Raw genomic sequence first — 18,427 nt, forward strand, 5'->3', positions numbered from 1 at the left:
ATAGACAACTATCACCATTTTTCTCCACACTACACTATGGACAGACCAACAATAAATAACTCTTATCACATTGGTCAGTCTGGCATCTGAAAAAAAAAATCTATCAAATGCCAGTGGAGGAAATGAAGATAAATTCAAATTGTTTTAAATGTGTTGACTTGCTGGAATACAATATTGGTAATGATTAATTCATTGGCAATCTAGATGGTAAGAAGGCTGTCTATTACAACCGACCCTGGCATTAAAATCTGCATGGATTACAATTTTTTCATTCAGTAGAATTGATGTAATGATACTGGCTAGGCCTTAATATATTTCTTTTTTTTTCTGAAGTTTTTGTCTTACCAGGAGCAACTGCATTAAGGAACATAGCATATCTTCCACTAGATAGACAATGGATTTATATATGGCAAAACTTAACACCAGACACGCACTTTTTGAGAGCCAGCAAACTGATCCAGTAGAAGGAATATCTGGCATCAGCCTCTTTGATCTGACACTTAATGGCAAACCAAGTTTTGCTAAGAGAAGTTATGTTAAGGTCCTATCACGCTGGTTCTTGGGTGATGTTGGCAATTCTTCTCTATGCTGAGTTCTCAAAGTCCAGAAAGGAGATGTTAAGAATGTGTTGTATGTCCTTCACATTCTTTGTATTTTGAGCATAGCATTGGATGATCACCAAGCTGTGGTAAGCAACTGGGTCAGGAAATAGAGAAGGCCTAGTTTTCAATCTCTTTATACTCTTTCTTCAGACTGGGGAAAGCAGCACTGCCCCTGCTGTGATGCAGGGGCAGGATGCAGTGTCTATGACAAGCATCCATCATGCCCTCTCTGCTATGCATGCAGATCTATCACTGGAGGCTCCCAGGAGCTGCATCCCCACCAGTCGCCCTGCTTCCTGCAGCTTTCTGTACCAGTTGGGCATTTGTCTGGCAGAGGTGAGAGACTGGGACTGACTGACGCACCAATCCCTCCCACTTAAATCCATTCAGTGTTCAGGCAGGCCATTTGTCTCTATCTACCACTCGGCCATCACTGCAGGAATTGATGTGAGACAAATAGCCTGCCTGGACACTGAATAGGTTTAAGTGGGAGACGTTGGTGCATCAGTCAGTCCCACTCTCACACGCTCGCCAGACAAATGCCCAACTGGTACAGAAAGCTGCAGGAAGCAGAGTGACTGGTGGGGATGCAACTATTTAACTCATAGCTAGGTGTTAGCTTGCTGCTTTGAGAAGTTGCACTTCTTTGCCCTTCACCATTTAATCCACAGTTGGGACTGGTCACCCATAGCTCTGTTAGTGGGGCTTTGGCACAGGACTCTGTGATTCATCTCATGCTGTGTGTTGCATTCTGCTTCTCATGCCATATCCAGTTGCCAGCTAGCCTTGGAGAAAGAAAAAAAATATATAAGTTCTACTTGCGGGTTTAAAGTCTCCCATGGTCAAGACTCTTAGATTGCCTGCTCCTGGTGCCAGCTGGCACCTGAGCATACCTTATAGTTTCAGGATAAATGTGAGGGATGGGTAGAGATCTCAAAGAAGCATGGGCACCAGAGTGTAGTATTTAGACTGCGGTGGGCAATAATTTTTGCAGGAGGAACACTTAATGAATTTTGATACTGGTCATGGGCTGGCTTCCATCTCCCCCCAAGAAGGGGTGGGGTCTGGGGTGGAAGGGCTGGGCTGGAGAGTAGCTTCCTCCCAGAATTGTCTGGGTCAGGAGACTCTGAAGAAAAAACACAGGAAAGGGCTCTCAGCCCCACCACTATTGCATTGCCTGGGAGCTGCTGGGATTGCTGCTGCTATTTAAAAGGCTTGCAGGTCCCAGCTCCATCGCTACCATGTTGCTTGGCAGCCGCCTGGGATTGCTACAACTATATAAAAGGCCTGCTGCTCCAGCCCCTGCTTGGGTAATGCTGTGACTGAAAGCTGTGAGCCATTTAAATAGGATTCTGATGCCTGAGCCAACCCTGGTGGCATGACAGCAGGATATAAATAGAAAGCCGTCAGATGCAGTCCGCAGGCCAGATCAAAGTGATAGGCAAGCTGGATCTGGCCCCTGGGCTGCATCTTGCCCAGCCCTGATTTAGACCCTCCAGTCTGTAGCTATGCTCACCTACCATTCCCCTAATCATGGTTACATAGTCCAAAAGAGGTATTTTATATGTTGATGGGGAAATAAGAAAGATAAACAGTTTGTTTATTGTGAACACTTTGTAACTTAACCTGCTCTTGTTGAAACCAACAGGAAATCTTTCTTTGACTTGACTGGTAGCAAGATTTTATCTAAGATGTATGCCACACAAACTATATGTTTCTTTCACACTTTTTTATTAACCAATAAACATTTCAAAATCATGGAAATGTTATGGTTTTCTAACAGTTCCTTTGAATCAGAAGTGATTGATAAATATGCTGAGGAAAACAAATAATATTCTAATGGGCCACATTGTGAAGCTTCTAAGCAGTCCTACTGTCTATCATGGGAAATTCTATTCAGAATTATATGACCTCTTTTGTACTTATCATTTCTGTGCCAATTTATGGCACAATGCATTTCAAAATGACCGACAGGCTAACACCCCACTATATGTGACAAATTCTTAAGTGTGCTGTTTTTACCAAATACTGTGATAGCATATGATGCTAAAAAGAAATGATTATGTTGCAAACCTTTCTCTTCTAACACAGTTATTACACTAAACTGTGTGCTGTTATTTAAGCTAATTTATGCTGCCCCCTTACCGCCTGATGGTCTGTTCACTTTGTTGTGGTATCTGGTACAGTCTTTGTCTCTGTAATTGCATGCTTAATCAAATTGGTTTGGATGTGTTCCAAGCAAATTTAACATGAACCAAACTTGACCAAGCCTTAGTGAAAAATGGTCTGTGCCCTTCATCAAATGAAGTTATTTCAGAATAAACAAATAAGTTCTCAGCCTGTTTATTGTTGATATTTGTTACTGGTAACATTACAATATTATAGGTGCTGCACAAGCATAAAAGAGAGCAGGATCCATGACTGAAAGCAGTTGTTGTCTAACGCCCTGTTTCTACAAATACTTAAATATGAGTCACTTTATTTATGTGAATAAATTTGTTTTTGATGGCAGTGAGGAATACGCACATGTATAAAGCTATGCACATCATAAGAATTTGCAAGACTGTACCTAAACTATACTTGGCCTGCCTTATTTAGTTTGGTAGAAACTTTGCACTTATTTTTTGCTTTGAGAACTTTACAGAACAAGGTTGTGAGATAGCCTTTTTTCTGTTCCTTCTTCATTTTAAAACTCTCTCTTCCCTCGCTAAGAAGTGTGTTTGTGGGAGTGGTTCAGGAGGAATGGCACAACTAATTCACTCCACCACCTTCAGAAATTGGATCTTGTAAGACTGAGGACAAATATTGACAAAAGGTTCAGAGGGGTAGCTGAATTAGTCTGTAACTGGAAACACTTAAAAAAAACCCCAAGAAACAGTTTTGCAGCACCTTAAAGACTAACAAAATATGTAGTTGGTATCATAAGCTTTTGTGGGCACAACGCACTTCTTCAGATGAATTGAGTTCTTAAATGTCCAGTTTCAAAGTAAATAGGGAATGGGGGAGGGGAAAAAGGCAAAAAAGGGAAAGAAATAGTCAAGAGTCTCCATGCTACGTGACTCTGATAGAGAAGGTGCAAATTGTTCTTACATGCCTGTTGTTGTTTTTTTTTTATGTCATTAGGATGTGGAAAGTAGCAGGCCGTCCAGCCAATGTCTTTATTCACACCTTTGTGATACCTTTGTGATTGACAAAATGGTTCACTCTACCTTCTTTATGGAGTCAGGAAGTGACACCAAAACATTTTGTAGCAGAGTAAAAGACTTGCTAAATACATAAAACTTCAGCAATGCGTGTCTATAGTACTAAGTAACTGGTAAACCCGAGGTAGTGCTAAATCAGTCTTGATGTTGGTTGGCATTTTAATGCAGCCTACAGCCTGAAAATAAGACTCCTGCCTCCTTAATTATAACAAACACATTTTATAATGGCTCTGCTGATTTTTTGCAAATAATGTTGATTTTGTTAGGAAGGGTAGGAGGAGTAAGTGAATAATAGCACAAACTACTTTTTCGATTCTAGCAGGGAAATCGTATTTAAAAAGCTGCTTTAACAAAAGAAGCTACTATTTGTTACTGATGCAGAATATATTTTCAGTAGTCCAAAATAATTCAGTATCTGTGTTCCATGACTAGAAGTATTATCAGTGTCTGTAATTTACAGGAAATTATGTCCCAGAATCTCCATAGAGAACATGTAGCTTTTTTTATAGTCCTAGAGAGATGAGGTAATGCTATGAAGCCAGTGCAAATTATCCCTGGCATACTGAATATAGTTTTGGGTAGAACTTTAAATAATCATTAAAAATAATGCTTACATATTAAAATGAAAGCAAATATTCCATGAATAGAGGGGAAATTTCTGGGGGGGGAGGTAATAGATAAATGATCCCACAGTGCTATCTAATTGATAAAGTTATGTGATCTATTTACAGCAGCTAATTCAATTAATTTGCCATTTAGTTCTCAGTTTATCTACAAACATTCTTTGATCTTTAATCATGTATTAATTCAAACTTTAAACAATTATACTGTTTATGGATTGTTCACAGGTAGTGCTTAACTATTCCTCATTCATTATTTGTGGTGTGACTAACCATCTATCTCAGTGATGCACAAATTTTTTTTCAACCACAACCCCCATATTTTATTGCACTCGTGTTGCGACCCCCCAAGGTAATTTGAGCAGCATGGTGCGGTGCTTTGATCCGGGTGGATGGTGCTTATGCCCACTGCTAAGGTGACCCCCGAGAAAGACATCTACGACCCCCTTGGGGGTTGCGAACCACAGGCTATGAACCACCGATCTATCTGATGCAGCAGGGATGGGGAACCTCCAGTTCATCAGCTGCACATGGATCATCTGGATTAGACAACAAACTCTTTGTTTACTTGAATGTCCACAGTCATGGATGACCACAGATCCCAGTGTCTAGTGTTCACCATTTCCAGCCAGTGGGTGCTGTGGGAAACGGTGTGGTAATTCTCCCATTGCTTTGCCATGATCACACTATGGCTTTAAAGAACAGCTCCTCACCATGTTCTTTTCAGTCAGCCTTGTTTTTGTTGGTCTTCCAGTGTCCATCTTATTGCTATTCTGGTAATAAAATCAATTTTCCACCTAAAGCACGTGGCCAATCCATCTCCAATACCTGCTGACAATCATGGTGCTTATGTAACCCACACACCTCGTGTGGTTCACTGACCAATGCAGTGGCACTTAGACCATAGCAACAGTTAAGACAAAGAAAAATCTACAGCATAAGCTGGAAACCAGATGGCTTTTAGCTCAGAGGGTAGAGGCTCCTACACTGAGATCCCAGGTTCAAATCCGCCTCGTGGTGGTTACAAGTGGGGGCTTGTCCGGGATCCTAACTATGTTGGTCAATTTTTGTTTCAAGGTTTCAAAGGCCTCTTGACAAGCTGCATCCCATCTACTCTCAAGTGACTGACTTCTATTTCATCTACGTCCTTTAGGAGCACCAGCAAGAAGAGAATTCAAAGGTTTTGCAATGATAGAATACTTCTCTACAAATCTTCTGTAATAACCCGCAAATCCTAAGAATCTACCAAGTTCTCTGAGGGTAGTTGGAACTGGCCAACTGATGATAGCATCAGTTTTCTCTTTATCTCTGGCAAATCAAGCACGGGATATTTAAATCCCGGGCTTGATTTGCAATTCTGGGTGCCCTCATTAGCTCCCTAGATCAATCTAGGGGGCTAGTGTAGATGTACCCTGAGAGAAAAAATACCAGAAGACTCAAATTTTGTTCATGAAGAATTACTGTTAAGTGCTGTTTGACACTGAAGTGCTGCCCTCAAACTATGAAAGGGAAAATCATGTCTGAACCTTTCTTGGGTGGATGAACAGGGAAAAGTCCATTGGACCATCCTCCTTTCCTGTCCTTCCATCAAGATTGTAGTCATTGCCCATTCCTGAAAATAGAAATTGTTGCCTGCCTACCCAAAAATGAGGTAGGAATTGAACCTGATTTCCTGAAGGCTGTGGAAGCTACTGTGTAAATGCCTCCCAGAATTCCTCTAGGGAAGAAGGTGCTGTACTTGTGCATATCTGAATTTAGGTTTTCCTTTCATTCTTATCACTGTGCTGCTTATGTTCTGAATAAAGTTAATTATGTCCCCACAGCATTTTCCATGATGGCTTTTATTTGTCACTCAGAGTTGTCTATCCAGCCATTCTATTTGTCAAAAATTTCCCACCATAATAGAAGGAAAAGAAACTGTAACTAGAAGGGATCAGAGCAGTAGAAGATGTTTTGTTAAAACTCTGGGCAACAAGAACTCTTCTGTGCCCTTGGCCCCTCTAGTTAGTGTGTACTAATCTTTCATTATGGTGGCAATTTTTTGACAAACATAGGATATGCGGGGGGGAGGTTTCCCCTGAAGAAAGCAGAGCTTTGATCTAGCCTTTTCTACTTTGGTAATCTGACCCAAAAATGCGTTATCTCTGACTTTCATCCTATCTTGGTCCCATTGGTTGCATTGCCTGGGAAGAGGGCAGCCATCTGGGACTGTTATAAAATTGAAGCCGTATTTCATATAACTTGCTCATAAATTTTAATAGCCTTGAAGATTAAGACCCAGGCCTGCATCTGACACCATTACTGAATTGTGGACCAATGGAGAGTGTGGTAAATTGTATTCTTTGGGAATTTGCTCACAGAAGAAATGGGCAGCCAGGTACATTTTGCATTTACTACAGAACCTTAACATTTAGCCCATGATAGAGTGAATAACAGTAATCTAGTCTGGATGCTTTAAAAGGATGGAACTGCGTGACTGTTTGCACATCCAAGATAAAAGGGCAGAGATTACTAGGAACTAACAGCAGAAGAAGGTATTCCTTATCACTGTCCCTGTCAATACACTGTTAAGTACAACCTCATCTTTATGATCCACCACCTGTTTCTCATTGTCTATTTAGCAAAGGAGACATTACAACATTATACAATATTAAAGGATTTTGTCTGTGCTTTCATACATAAGTTTCATATTGGCAGCCATTTGTACAGCCTTGCCTTGTTTGGAGCATATTAGCTTTCCCTTCCCCCCGAAATACAGTTCATTAGTGTGATAACCACCTTATACTATGTCTAGTTGACTAGCTTGTCATGATCATTATGTAATCTAATGCAGTGTAACAACTTAGCAAGGGTGACAGCATTTTTCTCACTACACTGAGGTCTCCATACACTAGTTTCACACATGGTAAAGATGGGAGAAAGACATTCTAAGCTATATTTCAGAGGATGGCTTGTTTGTACTGATCACTTTCTCCTTGATCACTTGGAATGCTATCTCTTATGTTATTGTTGCTTCATTATGTTGCCTTTTTACACAATGTGCTTTTCTCGTGACCTTTTACACATTTTGTTCATTTATAAGTACTGTTCAGGTAAAAACTGAACTACACCCAGAAATAAATTCTTTCTTTTTCTCTGTTCTAAAATACAAATGTGCTCTAAGATATGAACCTAAACAAACAAAAAAACTATTTGAGAATGAGGTCAACCTCTTAACCTAGACAGCCTCACTCTCAATTATCCTCTGCTAATCATAATAATTTAACAGCAGCTATGATTTAAGAATTGCCTTTGATTCCAAGAAAAACTGGAGACCTTTGTCAACTGTACTTATCTGCAGCAACAGCCTGATATCATTATGCCACTTATTTGGTGTTGAAATGAATGAGACTACTCAGAATAAGATCATGTGCACTCCGAGTGAGTGACAAAATCTGGCCACTTATGTTTAAGGTTTTTCCACCCACCAGGAGGTCTGGCAGAATTCTATGGTAGTTTAAATTTAAAGGAAGAATTTATGCATCTGGAATAATTACTTCATGGAAACCACCTAAGAAGTACAAGTTGACAGTTAAAATTGTTTGGGTAAATTTATTTCTGCACTTCCATGCTTAGTAATATTGTTTTTCAAATAGATAATCTTGCCTTTAAATGTTCTGTGTGTGTGCCTTTAAATGTGTGTGTGTCTTCATGCGTGTGTGTGTGTGTACAGTAAAAGCTTTGTTATCCAGCACATTGGTGGAATGGGACTGCCGGTTAGCCAACAATTCTGGCTAACTAATAGATACACTTACCAACAGATACCTGTCGTACTTCAGTGGTCCGTACTGTCAGTGTTTCAGTGTCGCTTGGTCAGGGTTCTCGGGGTTGTCCTGGTGCACTCCTGACAGGACCTCTATTCTGTTGGTGATGATAAACTTTTGGCTGTGTGCGTAACTATCAGTGCTCCCTTTATCTAGAGTGTTAGACCCCGTGCACTTGGGTCAACACAGGAGATCTCTGGGAGTTCCTGGAAACGACAGATTCAGGCAAGGTTTGAAATCAGTTAAGCAGATTTATTGTCAAATGTGAAGCTCTGACAGTTGGTAGCAGAGATTCTACAATGATACACCACTGCGCACTTGGCCCACTTAGTAGGCCTATTGCCATATAACTGATATTAACAGCGGTTAGTCAGAGTTAAGCCACTGTGCATTCTGTAAGTCTAGGCATGACACTTGCTGTTCAGGTGTCTATTGCGCCCCCTCCCAGGTCGGCCAGAGAGTACCCTTTGTGGTGTCTTTTTATAGACAGGTACAAACAATTTACATCACTTCTTTACGTACCAGGTTGCCACCCTCTGTTGCCTAGTTACCACCCCTCACCTTACGGAAGTGGGGGCTTAGTTACTATCCTTCATGCTGTCAATTCCGACCTGATCCTGAACCTAGGTCAGTATGTGCATTAGTTTTTGGGGAGTCTTTGTAACAAGACATTTCTTATTATGCTGTTCCGCTACTCGTCTTTGGCTTATAGTCTGTGCATGGTGCCTCCCTGTGTCCTTCCATGCTTCACCTAACTTACACAATTGCACAATTATCAATGGGGCCTCTTTCTTGGCTCCTGTGTTACTGAACCAAAGTCTTGCTCACTAGATTGCAGGCCTGTTGCTGTTTTCATGTTACAGGCCTCTATTTAGGCTTGCTGACTCCATGTTACTGACCCTCAACTTACTACAATACAATTTGCAAAGAATTAAAAGAAACTAAAATGAATCAAGTATCATAAAATAGTCTATAGGTACTTACCAATCCAGTAGTCATTTGCAAAGTGGTTGGTTTCTAGAAGCACTTTATGCAGGCAAGGGTGCCATTTGGGGAGATTGCGGGAGCGGGGGCGAGGGGGGGATAGAAGCTGTGCTCTCTGGGACATGGTTTGCTTTTCATCCCATTCCCGGGATGCTACGGGAGTGAGGGGAAAGTGCTTGCAATCTGTGCATGCCTCTCACACCTGGCTGATGAGCTCCCTTCACCTGCCAGGTGTGAGAGGCATGCACGGAATGCAAGCATTTTTCGCTCACTCCCTGATAGTCTGTGGAACGGGATGAAAAGCAAGGACGAAGTAGGTCTTTGCCCACGAAAATATATGCGCCAATAAATCTGTTAGTCTGTAAGATGCCACAGGACTTCTCATTAAATCAAGTTATGTTGACTCCAGCTACCTAATTAACATAGCTGGAGTTGTGTATCTTGATTCTGCCTTCCCTTGCAGTGTAAACCTGGCCTAAGTTTGTGCACAGAGGTAGATGACCAAGCATCCTGGATACCAGGGTTCGCTCTGAGCTGCACAGCTTCACAAGTGATTAATCAGCCCTGCCTAGTCAGTCAGCTAAGTGCAAAGGGCCCTGAGCCTCTGATTGGGAGGGGCTGATTAATCACCTGTGAAGCTGTGCTGCCCTGCAGCTTAGAGGGAACCTAGTGGATACCTTTGTGTACCTGGCATCATGCATGCAAGCAAAGAGGGTAAGTGTGAATCTGACTGGTTCAGTCAAACTGTCATTCTGTACACAGGATAAAAAATAAGATGACATTGCTGAGACTAATAAAATATTTATAAAGAATAAACAGACTTCTATTTCAGAAGGGCCAAATTGCCCCAAATAACTGGGATGAAAAGAAATAAAAAATATTCCAAATAAAGCCTATCTACTTATCTTTCTTCAAGTTGTCACCTTTCAAAACACAGAAGTGGAATGTCCAATTAAATTTAGCATAATTTAACCTTTTTTTCTGACTGAAGTATCAGTCCCTGCAGAAAAGTGTGGCTAGTGTAAATCTGTTTCCCCATCTTTATTACAGCTATGTAAATACATTTCTGAATGAGAAAGGTGGGAAGCAAGTAATGCATAGATTTGGTAGTCACCTTTTTCTGCCTCCCTTATGTCTTGGTTTATACATGTACAGGCCAGCTAAAGGATAATATTTTTAAGGAGTTTTAGAAGCCCCTCATGAACTGCACAGCAATTTTATTTCTCTACTTTTTTACTGCGACTAATTAAAGAATCATTTTTAAGATATGGCAGATTTACTATTTCAATCCAAAAATAAAATCTTATTACCTACTTGGTGAATTGAATATACTCAGTGAAATTAACAGATTGTGTGGGACAACAACATAAAAACATAATTATTAGCAACAGTCAATAACAATTCAGCCACCTCCCATCAACATAATTTTTCTCCAAAGCCTCTTGAAAGCTATCAAGGATAAGGTCAGGCCCAAAATGCCCTAGAGAAAAAGATGAGCTTTGCAGGAATTATAATTCCATTTTAAAATAAATGGAGAGGGGGTTTAGAAATGCTGTCTTCCATCCATCTGCCTTGTTTGCTCACTCAACACAGTTGTGAATTTGGATGTTCAGTAAAGAAATGGACCTTACCTTCTACTTCACTGAATTAACTACCTTTTTTGTCTTTGCCAACAGAAATAGATGTCAATAACAGTAGTGCAGAAAATTCAGATAATTTTGCCCCTGAAACTAAGAGCAGAAACATAAAACATTAAAATCAAAATTTTGATATTTCGTTGCACACGGAATGTAAATGAATTATTCTAATTACTTACCATTGCACTGCATGAAACCAACAATGCAAAGGGATGATATTAGAATTGCACATTGTTGTTTGTTCTAGTGGGCAATGTATAGAAAGTAAACTCTTATTTGAGACATTAATCTCTAATAGTTTTATTTAATTTTTTTTAAATTAATGGGAACACTATGTAATATGCCAGATGGAAAAACACAAGGGGCAGTGAAACTTGCCTTGCCATTCATGGAAGTACAGAAGAGCTGTTATCTTAACTGATGGATTGTTACAGGTTTTTTCTTCTCCTTACATTTGTCTCTTTGTACAGAGAACACAGCAAATCTGATTTCTAAAGGAGACTGCCAGATCTGTAATATAATTTAAGTATTTATAACATAGGTCTGGGCAGTCATTGTCAGGTTAAAGCTCATATTTTTAAAAGCATGAATTTCCTTACTAATTTTACTAACAACCCTTGAGAACATTTGATAAAAATCCTTTTTAAAAATTGCTTCTTGTTTACGTTTTGCATTTCTCTTTCTTCGAAAAAAATGGAGAGACTAACTGTATTTCTGAATAGCTCTTTCTGTGCATTGTTAGGGTGCCCAGTCATAGGTACCAGTTGTTACAGACTAGACAGTTTTGCTTTTGTTTTTAATCACTTTCTCATCAATTTTTACTGTTAGGTGCTTATGCATGAGCATAGAGCTTTGGTATTTAGGATGAATGCTTGCTTTTGTTAAATTGATGGATTGTTTTAAAAGCATTGTTTCCATGTGACTGTGTTTGTCTAGTTTTCATTTTTTTAAAGAAAACATTTCTATTGATTTTACATTTTGTAAAAACTTATTTAGCAAACTGAATTTTGGAGCTGTCATTATCCCTTTAAATGCTATCATACTTATCTGATAAATCACCATGATTATCACGCCTAGTGCATCACCAGATTTAAAAACCTACTTTTGAATCCCTGTTCAGAAGTAAATACCTGTAAATGAAGGAGTAAACTTTAGTCTCTGGAGTAATTCCATTGTAATCAATTAGGTTACTTACCTGAGAGAGGATTACTCCTGTGATCAATTATTGCTGGACTAAGTTCTTACATATGAAAGGAAAAACAGACACAATTCTCATTTAACAAACAAAGCCTAAAATCATAGCATCTAGTTTTGCAACTAGTTACTCATGTGTGAGGTTAAGCAGCCATGTGTAAAAGTTTGCAGGATCAGAGAGGACCAAACAGAGAAAAGTGAGAAATTAAGTACTGAATGTTCACAGGAATGGAAAGAAAAGTACTCAGAAGTAATCATGTGAACTCCAGAAATAATTTAAATTCTTCTGTGGGATTTAAAGGTATATTTTTGATCTAGCTAGGTATTCTTAGCAATGGACCACATCACTGTAGTAGCTGAAAAGCCTCCGGGGGTAGCTGAGTTAGTCTGTAACTGGAAAAATTTAAAAAACAATGAATAGTTTAGCAGCACCTGAAAGACTAACAAAACAATGTAGATGGTTTCATGAGCTTTCTTGGGAACAACCTACTTCATCTTGTAAACACAAAATCTCATAATACCATCTACATGTTTTGTTAGTATTTGTAGTAGCTGAGTACACCACATAAATTGAAAAAAAAAAAACAGAAATCAGTGTGTACACCTTAAGAGTATGCTTGTTTTCAAAAACCCGGTTGAGTATGCCAGCAGATGGAGAATCAGGGTAGTGTGCCAAAGCTCTGGGAACACACAGAATTTGACTGTGTCCTATAATAGGCTAGAAAATAGCGTGGTGGGGGGAAAGATGCAGTTTTGTGAATTTTTGCTCTGTTTTTTCCATTGTATTTTCTAGAGAGCTCCTCACAACACATGGATTTTGAAAACAGGGTTTGAATGCCAGGCTTCTTGTATGTTGTCTCTTTGGACTTATCCTTCCTCTTTCCCTTCTCCTCTTATGATCTTAGCTCACAGAACTAAGTTCCAGTTCTCTTATCACCCTCTCTGGCTACAACGTGCATTTCCTGGAATACTCTACGTATGTATGTCTAAAGAATGTTCTAAAATTGTAGAAACAATGTGTTTTATCTGTGTCTCTACCTTGAAAACCAGTCATTGATCTAAAGAAGGAATTCAATAAACAAATGAATTAGAGTCTTAAAGTAATGTGTCTTTTAACCTACCAGAACAAATTTGGTCTTCATTGATTTTGTTAAGGTCAGGTGGGTAACTGAGCAGAATTTGGCTCCTCATCAATTAAGGCTTGATCCAAAGCCCAATGAAGTTAATGAGTATGTTATATTTGTATGAGCGCAAGCTTTAGTTAAGTCCCTTAAGACACAGATGTTTTATCTTCAATGATTAGTCATATTGGGTTTTATTTTACATTGATGGAATCCAATCATATAATAGAAACAAAAATAATTAGTCATTCATTTGTATGCTGTTGATGTAGTTTTGCGTTGTTAAAATATTTCAGAGAAGTAACAGTTGACATTCTTTCCATTTTGTCAGTGTAGATGTGATAAGTAGTGAAAGAAGAACCTGGGTATACATCTAAATAAATGTATAGCTTTGATACAGAAAAGAGTTTTCAAGCCAGAAACTTTTGTTATACATTTTGAAATAAAAGATGAAATTCACAGTAATTTTGCCCTCTCATCCCCACATCATGTAAATGTCCCTGATTCTTCAGATGGTAACGAATTTAATCTAATACAGCAACCACCTGTTGCCAAATTCTGGAATCACCGCTAGGATGCCTCACTGATATTTGACTTCACACAAGGCTGGAGCTCAGTATGAATAGCTGTTCCCTGTCAGTGTCTTTGACGCGTGACCTGAAGTAGTTTTACAAAGTGATCTGGTGTGCTGTGTATGAATTTTTGCGATAAGACTTTTTTCCTTGTAAAGATGAAATCTCAGCATCAATGTCAGATTGAAATCTAAACTCTGAGTTTGGGGGATTAGTGGAAAGGGTTTTAATAAGTGAATTTTAGATTTTACCCTGGGAAATTTGGCAGATAGATCAAGTGTGAAATTCATGGGTGCAGATGGCTGATTAAGATATCTGCAGATATGGTGCCGAGAAAGTCTAAATCAAAATCAGGAGTAACATTTTGATAGAATGAGAAAATATTCTGTGTTTCACCTGGGTTTTTAACACAGACTTTGTTGGTACTGAGAATTTGAGAAAATTAAGCTCTTGCCTGAACCTTTGTGAAACTGGATGATAATGACATTCCAATATCTTTCAGTAAAAAGAGCATCAACCTTAATTGCTTCTATTCAAGTAGTTTTTTTTAACATATGAACTGTATATATGTCTACAGACATACACAAAGTGGATAGGGGAATACTGAAATAACCAGCAGAGTGGATCAGTAGAGGTAAAAGTCTTTATATTCTGTACCAAAAACATTGCAAAACAGAATAAATAAAATTGCATAGCTTAGATATAATATCTTTAAAAATAGTATTCATCAGAGCAATACATATACATTCTTTGCTAGCCAAAGTTGATTTGGGCAATGACTGCCTAGTGTCTCTGTGGAATTAAAATATTGTGGTTGTACATATATCTACTGCAATACTTACTATAGGCATATAAAGCTTGCCTTTCTCTGATCATTATTGATTTACCTCCTCATGCTTAACCCAGCATTTTTGGCTTTGCTAAAATATAAGTTTCTTTCGATAATACGTACGTCTCACATTGGCATTTAAGCAGCTAACTTAGAATTATGATTGGCAAATCATTCATGTGAAAATAGTGGAGAGTTATCGTAACAGAGTTTTCTATTTCTTGAGGTAACAGTGGAAGTATCAAATGAAAAGTGAGGAATAAAATTACTAATAGAAGAGACGGAATTTCATTAGAAGCCTTGTCATCACAGTGACGGGGCCCTGTGGCTACTAATGTCAAACTGGAGATCTGTCTCCACATTCTCATATATATTTTAAGAAAAAAATAAAAATCTATCATAGTTCAAAAAACAAGAGTGAAGCTGGAAAATGACTGCAAGGGACAATTTGGGTTGGAGTGCAATGGAACAGTGTTTCTTAATGACCAGCGTGTGTGTCAATGCTGATCCCTGAGGTCTGACGGACACAGTTTAAGAACGAGTAGTCACCTCGTGGCACCTTAGAACTGTGGCACCTTAGAGACTAACAAAACACTATATATAGTATTATGAGCTTTAGTGGGCAAAACCTACCTCCTCTGCTCATCTGTTTTAAGGTGCCATGGGACTGCTCATTGTTTTTAAAGTTACAGACTAACACAGTTCCCCCTCTGAGACATTTTGGAAGGAAGCAAGCTGGTCCTTGACATCAAAAGGTTGAGAAACACGGCACTAAAGGAAAGATTCTAATGAAAGGTCTCATCCAACACTTATTGAAGTCACAGGGAATGTTCCTGTTGACTTCAGCAGGTACTGGATCGCGTCTCCAAGGTCCTTATACTACTTACATTGTGTGGGACATACATCCTCCACCTCTGCCCCAGTATGCAAGAGAGTGGGTACAACGGAATTTCCCCTCTTTTGCATGCCAAGTGCTAGGATCTTTCCCAGCATTCAGCAAATACAAATCTTCAGTGCTAGTGCTCCTGTGAATGCCATTTTATGCCCAAAATTTGGAGAGGGAGGAGTCATGGATTCACTCCTAGTTCTCCTGGGGCAGACAGACAGGCCTGGCCAAAGAGTTCACTGGCCAAAGGCAGCACAATGTGTTTAACTGAGCCGTACGGCCATGTGGCTCCCAGTTAGGGCAGCGAGTGAGCGGCTAGGTGGGCAGGGCCGAGAATTGGGCAATTCAGGGCCCTGAATGCGTGGGGCCCAAGGCAACCACCTCACTTGCCTTGCCCAAAGGCTGGGCCTACAGACAGAGCTGGTCAGTGATAGAGGGATGCAGTGACAATCTTTAAAGTCAGCAAAGTGGTTCTTGGATCTTGTGGGATTGTGCTTCTGTGACATAAGCCACCCCCTCTGAGCCCAAAGCAGGATCTAAAATACTGCAATTGAGCTCAACGTCAGTTGGAGTTCAAAGGAGTAAAACTTGGTGAAAGTAAATATGGCAGCTCCCAAAGCTGTTTTGAAGACTTGTAGGTCTTGAGTGACATAATTATCAATTTATCTTATATTATTTCCCCTCTTGCTTCATGAAAAAGCTTCTGAAATCCAGCCTTTACTAGTCTAGCTAGAATTTGGCTTCAGCTTCTTCTAATTGTGAGTTCCTCACAGTGCTCAGTTGTATGTAGAGTTAACTTTGCTTTAGAAAACAGCATAGGAGATGGTACACTCGGGCAAGGATTATTTATTGTTGAGAGATATAGTTTGGGGAGGAAGACATTTAGTGAACATTCTGCAGCAATTACAAACCACTGCAACAAATAAAGTCACACCAACTATAACACCCGTACCTCTCATATTTTTATTAATATAGATAAGTTTAAATGTCCTCTTAGCTCTGAGATAGTGTAGGGATTTCACCACTAACCAGAAGCTATAAAGCATTCAGATAATGAATGTATTTGTGGGAGGTGTGAAATTCCCTTTTTTCACTGAGCACTGTGGTAGAGAACAAGCATCCACTTTGCTCAGTGGTTTTTTTTTTTTTTAATCCTGTGTTCCCCCTTCTTTTCAGCACAAAAAAAGAGGGTGTGCCAGTTTTTTCAAATGAGGAGCCACACATGACAGGATACTTGACGGTGTCGACATTGGCAGCAAACTTGATGGACAGCACCAAACCTTGCGGTGGCCTACCTCCTGCTAATTAGCTGTTCGAAGGAACTCTGTGCCACAGGCACAGTCTTATCAGTAAAGGACATCTTCGCCATTCACACTGACAGTTGTGATGCAGCTGTTCGTGAAGAGAATGGAGTATGCAGTGGGAGGGGGAGCGGCTGAAGCAGAGGAGGATTTAAAACAAGTGACAGCTCCAATGTCTTGCACTGAAGCCATCCTGAGCTATAATAAATATGCAGAGTGGAGAACAGAAAAAGTGAGAATCAAAATGTATAGAATCAAAATGTAAATTATACATGAAAGAAGAGTGAGTGAAAGTGAGAATAAGGGAAAGAAAACATGCTGCCCCGTAAAAAACGTGTGAGGCCACTGGAGCTGTATACTCCCCTGATTAAAGCAGGCCAAGGGATTTGCTTATAGATTTAACGTACAAATCTTCATCGTTTTCTGTAGGTTGTGTGCATGTCCATGGATATTAATGGGGAAGCATGCCAGGAAGTCCCACATTTGAGCAAGATGTAAAGAAGCATGGCCATGAATAATTTATCGAAGTGCCTGAGATCTGATGGTTTTGGAGACAGGCTGGGAGGAAGAGTTAAAAAAAATAAGAGCAAGGAAGGAATTTGCTTAAGAAATGTGTTGAGAGATTGGGTGGGAAATTAGATAAAGAGAGAGCACCCATCTGCTTGTCAGAGAGAGCTTCCCTTCTGATGCAGTAAACCTGAGTGGTCAGAGTACACCAGTTGTTGTTGTTGTTATAATTATGTATTGAATTCTTTTGCACAGAATGAACTGTGCGCTAAATGCTTTTCTGACACATTTGAAGTTATATCCCTGGGCCAAACTGCTTACAGTTTAAATGGACAATGTAGAAATAAAGCTATGAGCAAAAAGGCAAGAGACTGAAATGGTGACATTTTGAATATTTTATCTTTTGTTAGACCCGTTTGATTTTGTTTAAACTTTTTCTTAGTGTGGGGAAGGGTGTGGAACATTATCACCCTTGTGGAGGGCCAGAGTATATTTGCCTTTTGGTTATACATACCTCATAATGCAATGGCAGAGAAGGACACTCTGGGGATAGGATGAGCTCATTAGTATTGGTTAGTTAACTATTTCTGTATATTTTCCTAACTGTTGGTCTCATTATTAGGGATGAATGAATCAGTTCAGGGTGAGGGAGAGGAGAAAAACCTGGCCCAATCTCCCTCCCCTCCTGCCCAATCACAAACTAAATAATTGTTGAGGTTTGAGGAGAACAAAATAAATTAATTGTATTCCTCTCAGTGCTTCCTAGAAGCAGAAGTATTAATGAAGTTTCCAGCCCAAACAGGAGCAAGAATATCAGAAATATCTGGAAACAACTTGCTCTTTAAAAGTTTCCTGTATAATTTTACATGATTCAGTGGATAGTACCTAAAGCTGAAATGTTATTGTGAATCAAATATTTTATGGATAGCTTTTTTTATTACTGATTGAATATCGGTTTCACTGCATCCAACATCCCTCTTCTCCATTGATTCATAGTTAAAATAGCTGATAGTACAATGCAGTGAGTTGCTCCAAGTGTCCCAAAATCAGATGTCTCCATTGCTATTCCAATGAAATCACACACACTCTATCAGAGTGTGGCTGACCCCTGTTCAGTGAAGAAGATCTAGCTCGCCTGTGCCAGAGCAGGTACTCCCATTTTGACAGT

General features: G+C 39.5%; 1 protein-coding gene and 1 long non-coding RNA gene across 5 annotated transcripts in view; one reads left to right on the top strand and one right to left on the bottom strand.

Annotated features, from left to right (window-relative positions):
- The window catches only part of PCDH9 (protocadherin 9), a 963,669-nt gene that overhangs the window by 352,177 nt on the left and 593,065 nt on the right, over positions 1-18,427 (top strand). The window lies entirely within an intron of this gene.
- Positions 1,025-10,949, bottom strand: LOC142826474 (uncharacterized). The gene is made up of 3 exons (XR_012900622.1): positions 10,844-10,949; positions 8,220-8,434; positions 1,025-1,387 (listed from the first exon to the last, which is right to left on the bottom strand). It is a non-coding gene; the product is annotated as an uncharacterized LOC142826474 (long non-coding RNA).

This window comes from Pelodiscus sinensis, chromosome 1, assembly GCF_049634645.1.
Source record: "Pelodiscus sinensis isolate JC-2024 chromosome 1, ASM4963464v1, whole genome shotgun sequence".
NCBI classification, from domain to species: Eukaryota; Metazoa; Chordata; order Testudines; family Trionychidae; genus Pelodiscus; species Pelodiscus sinensis.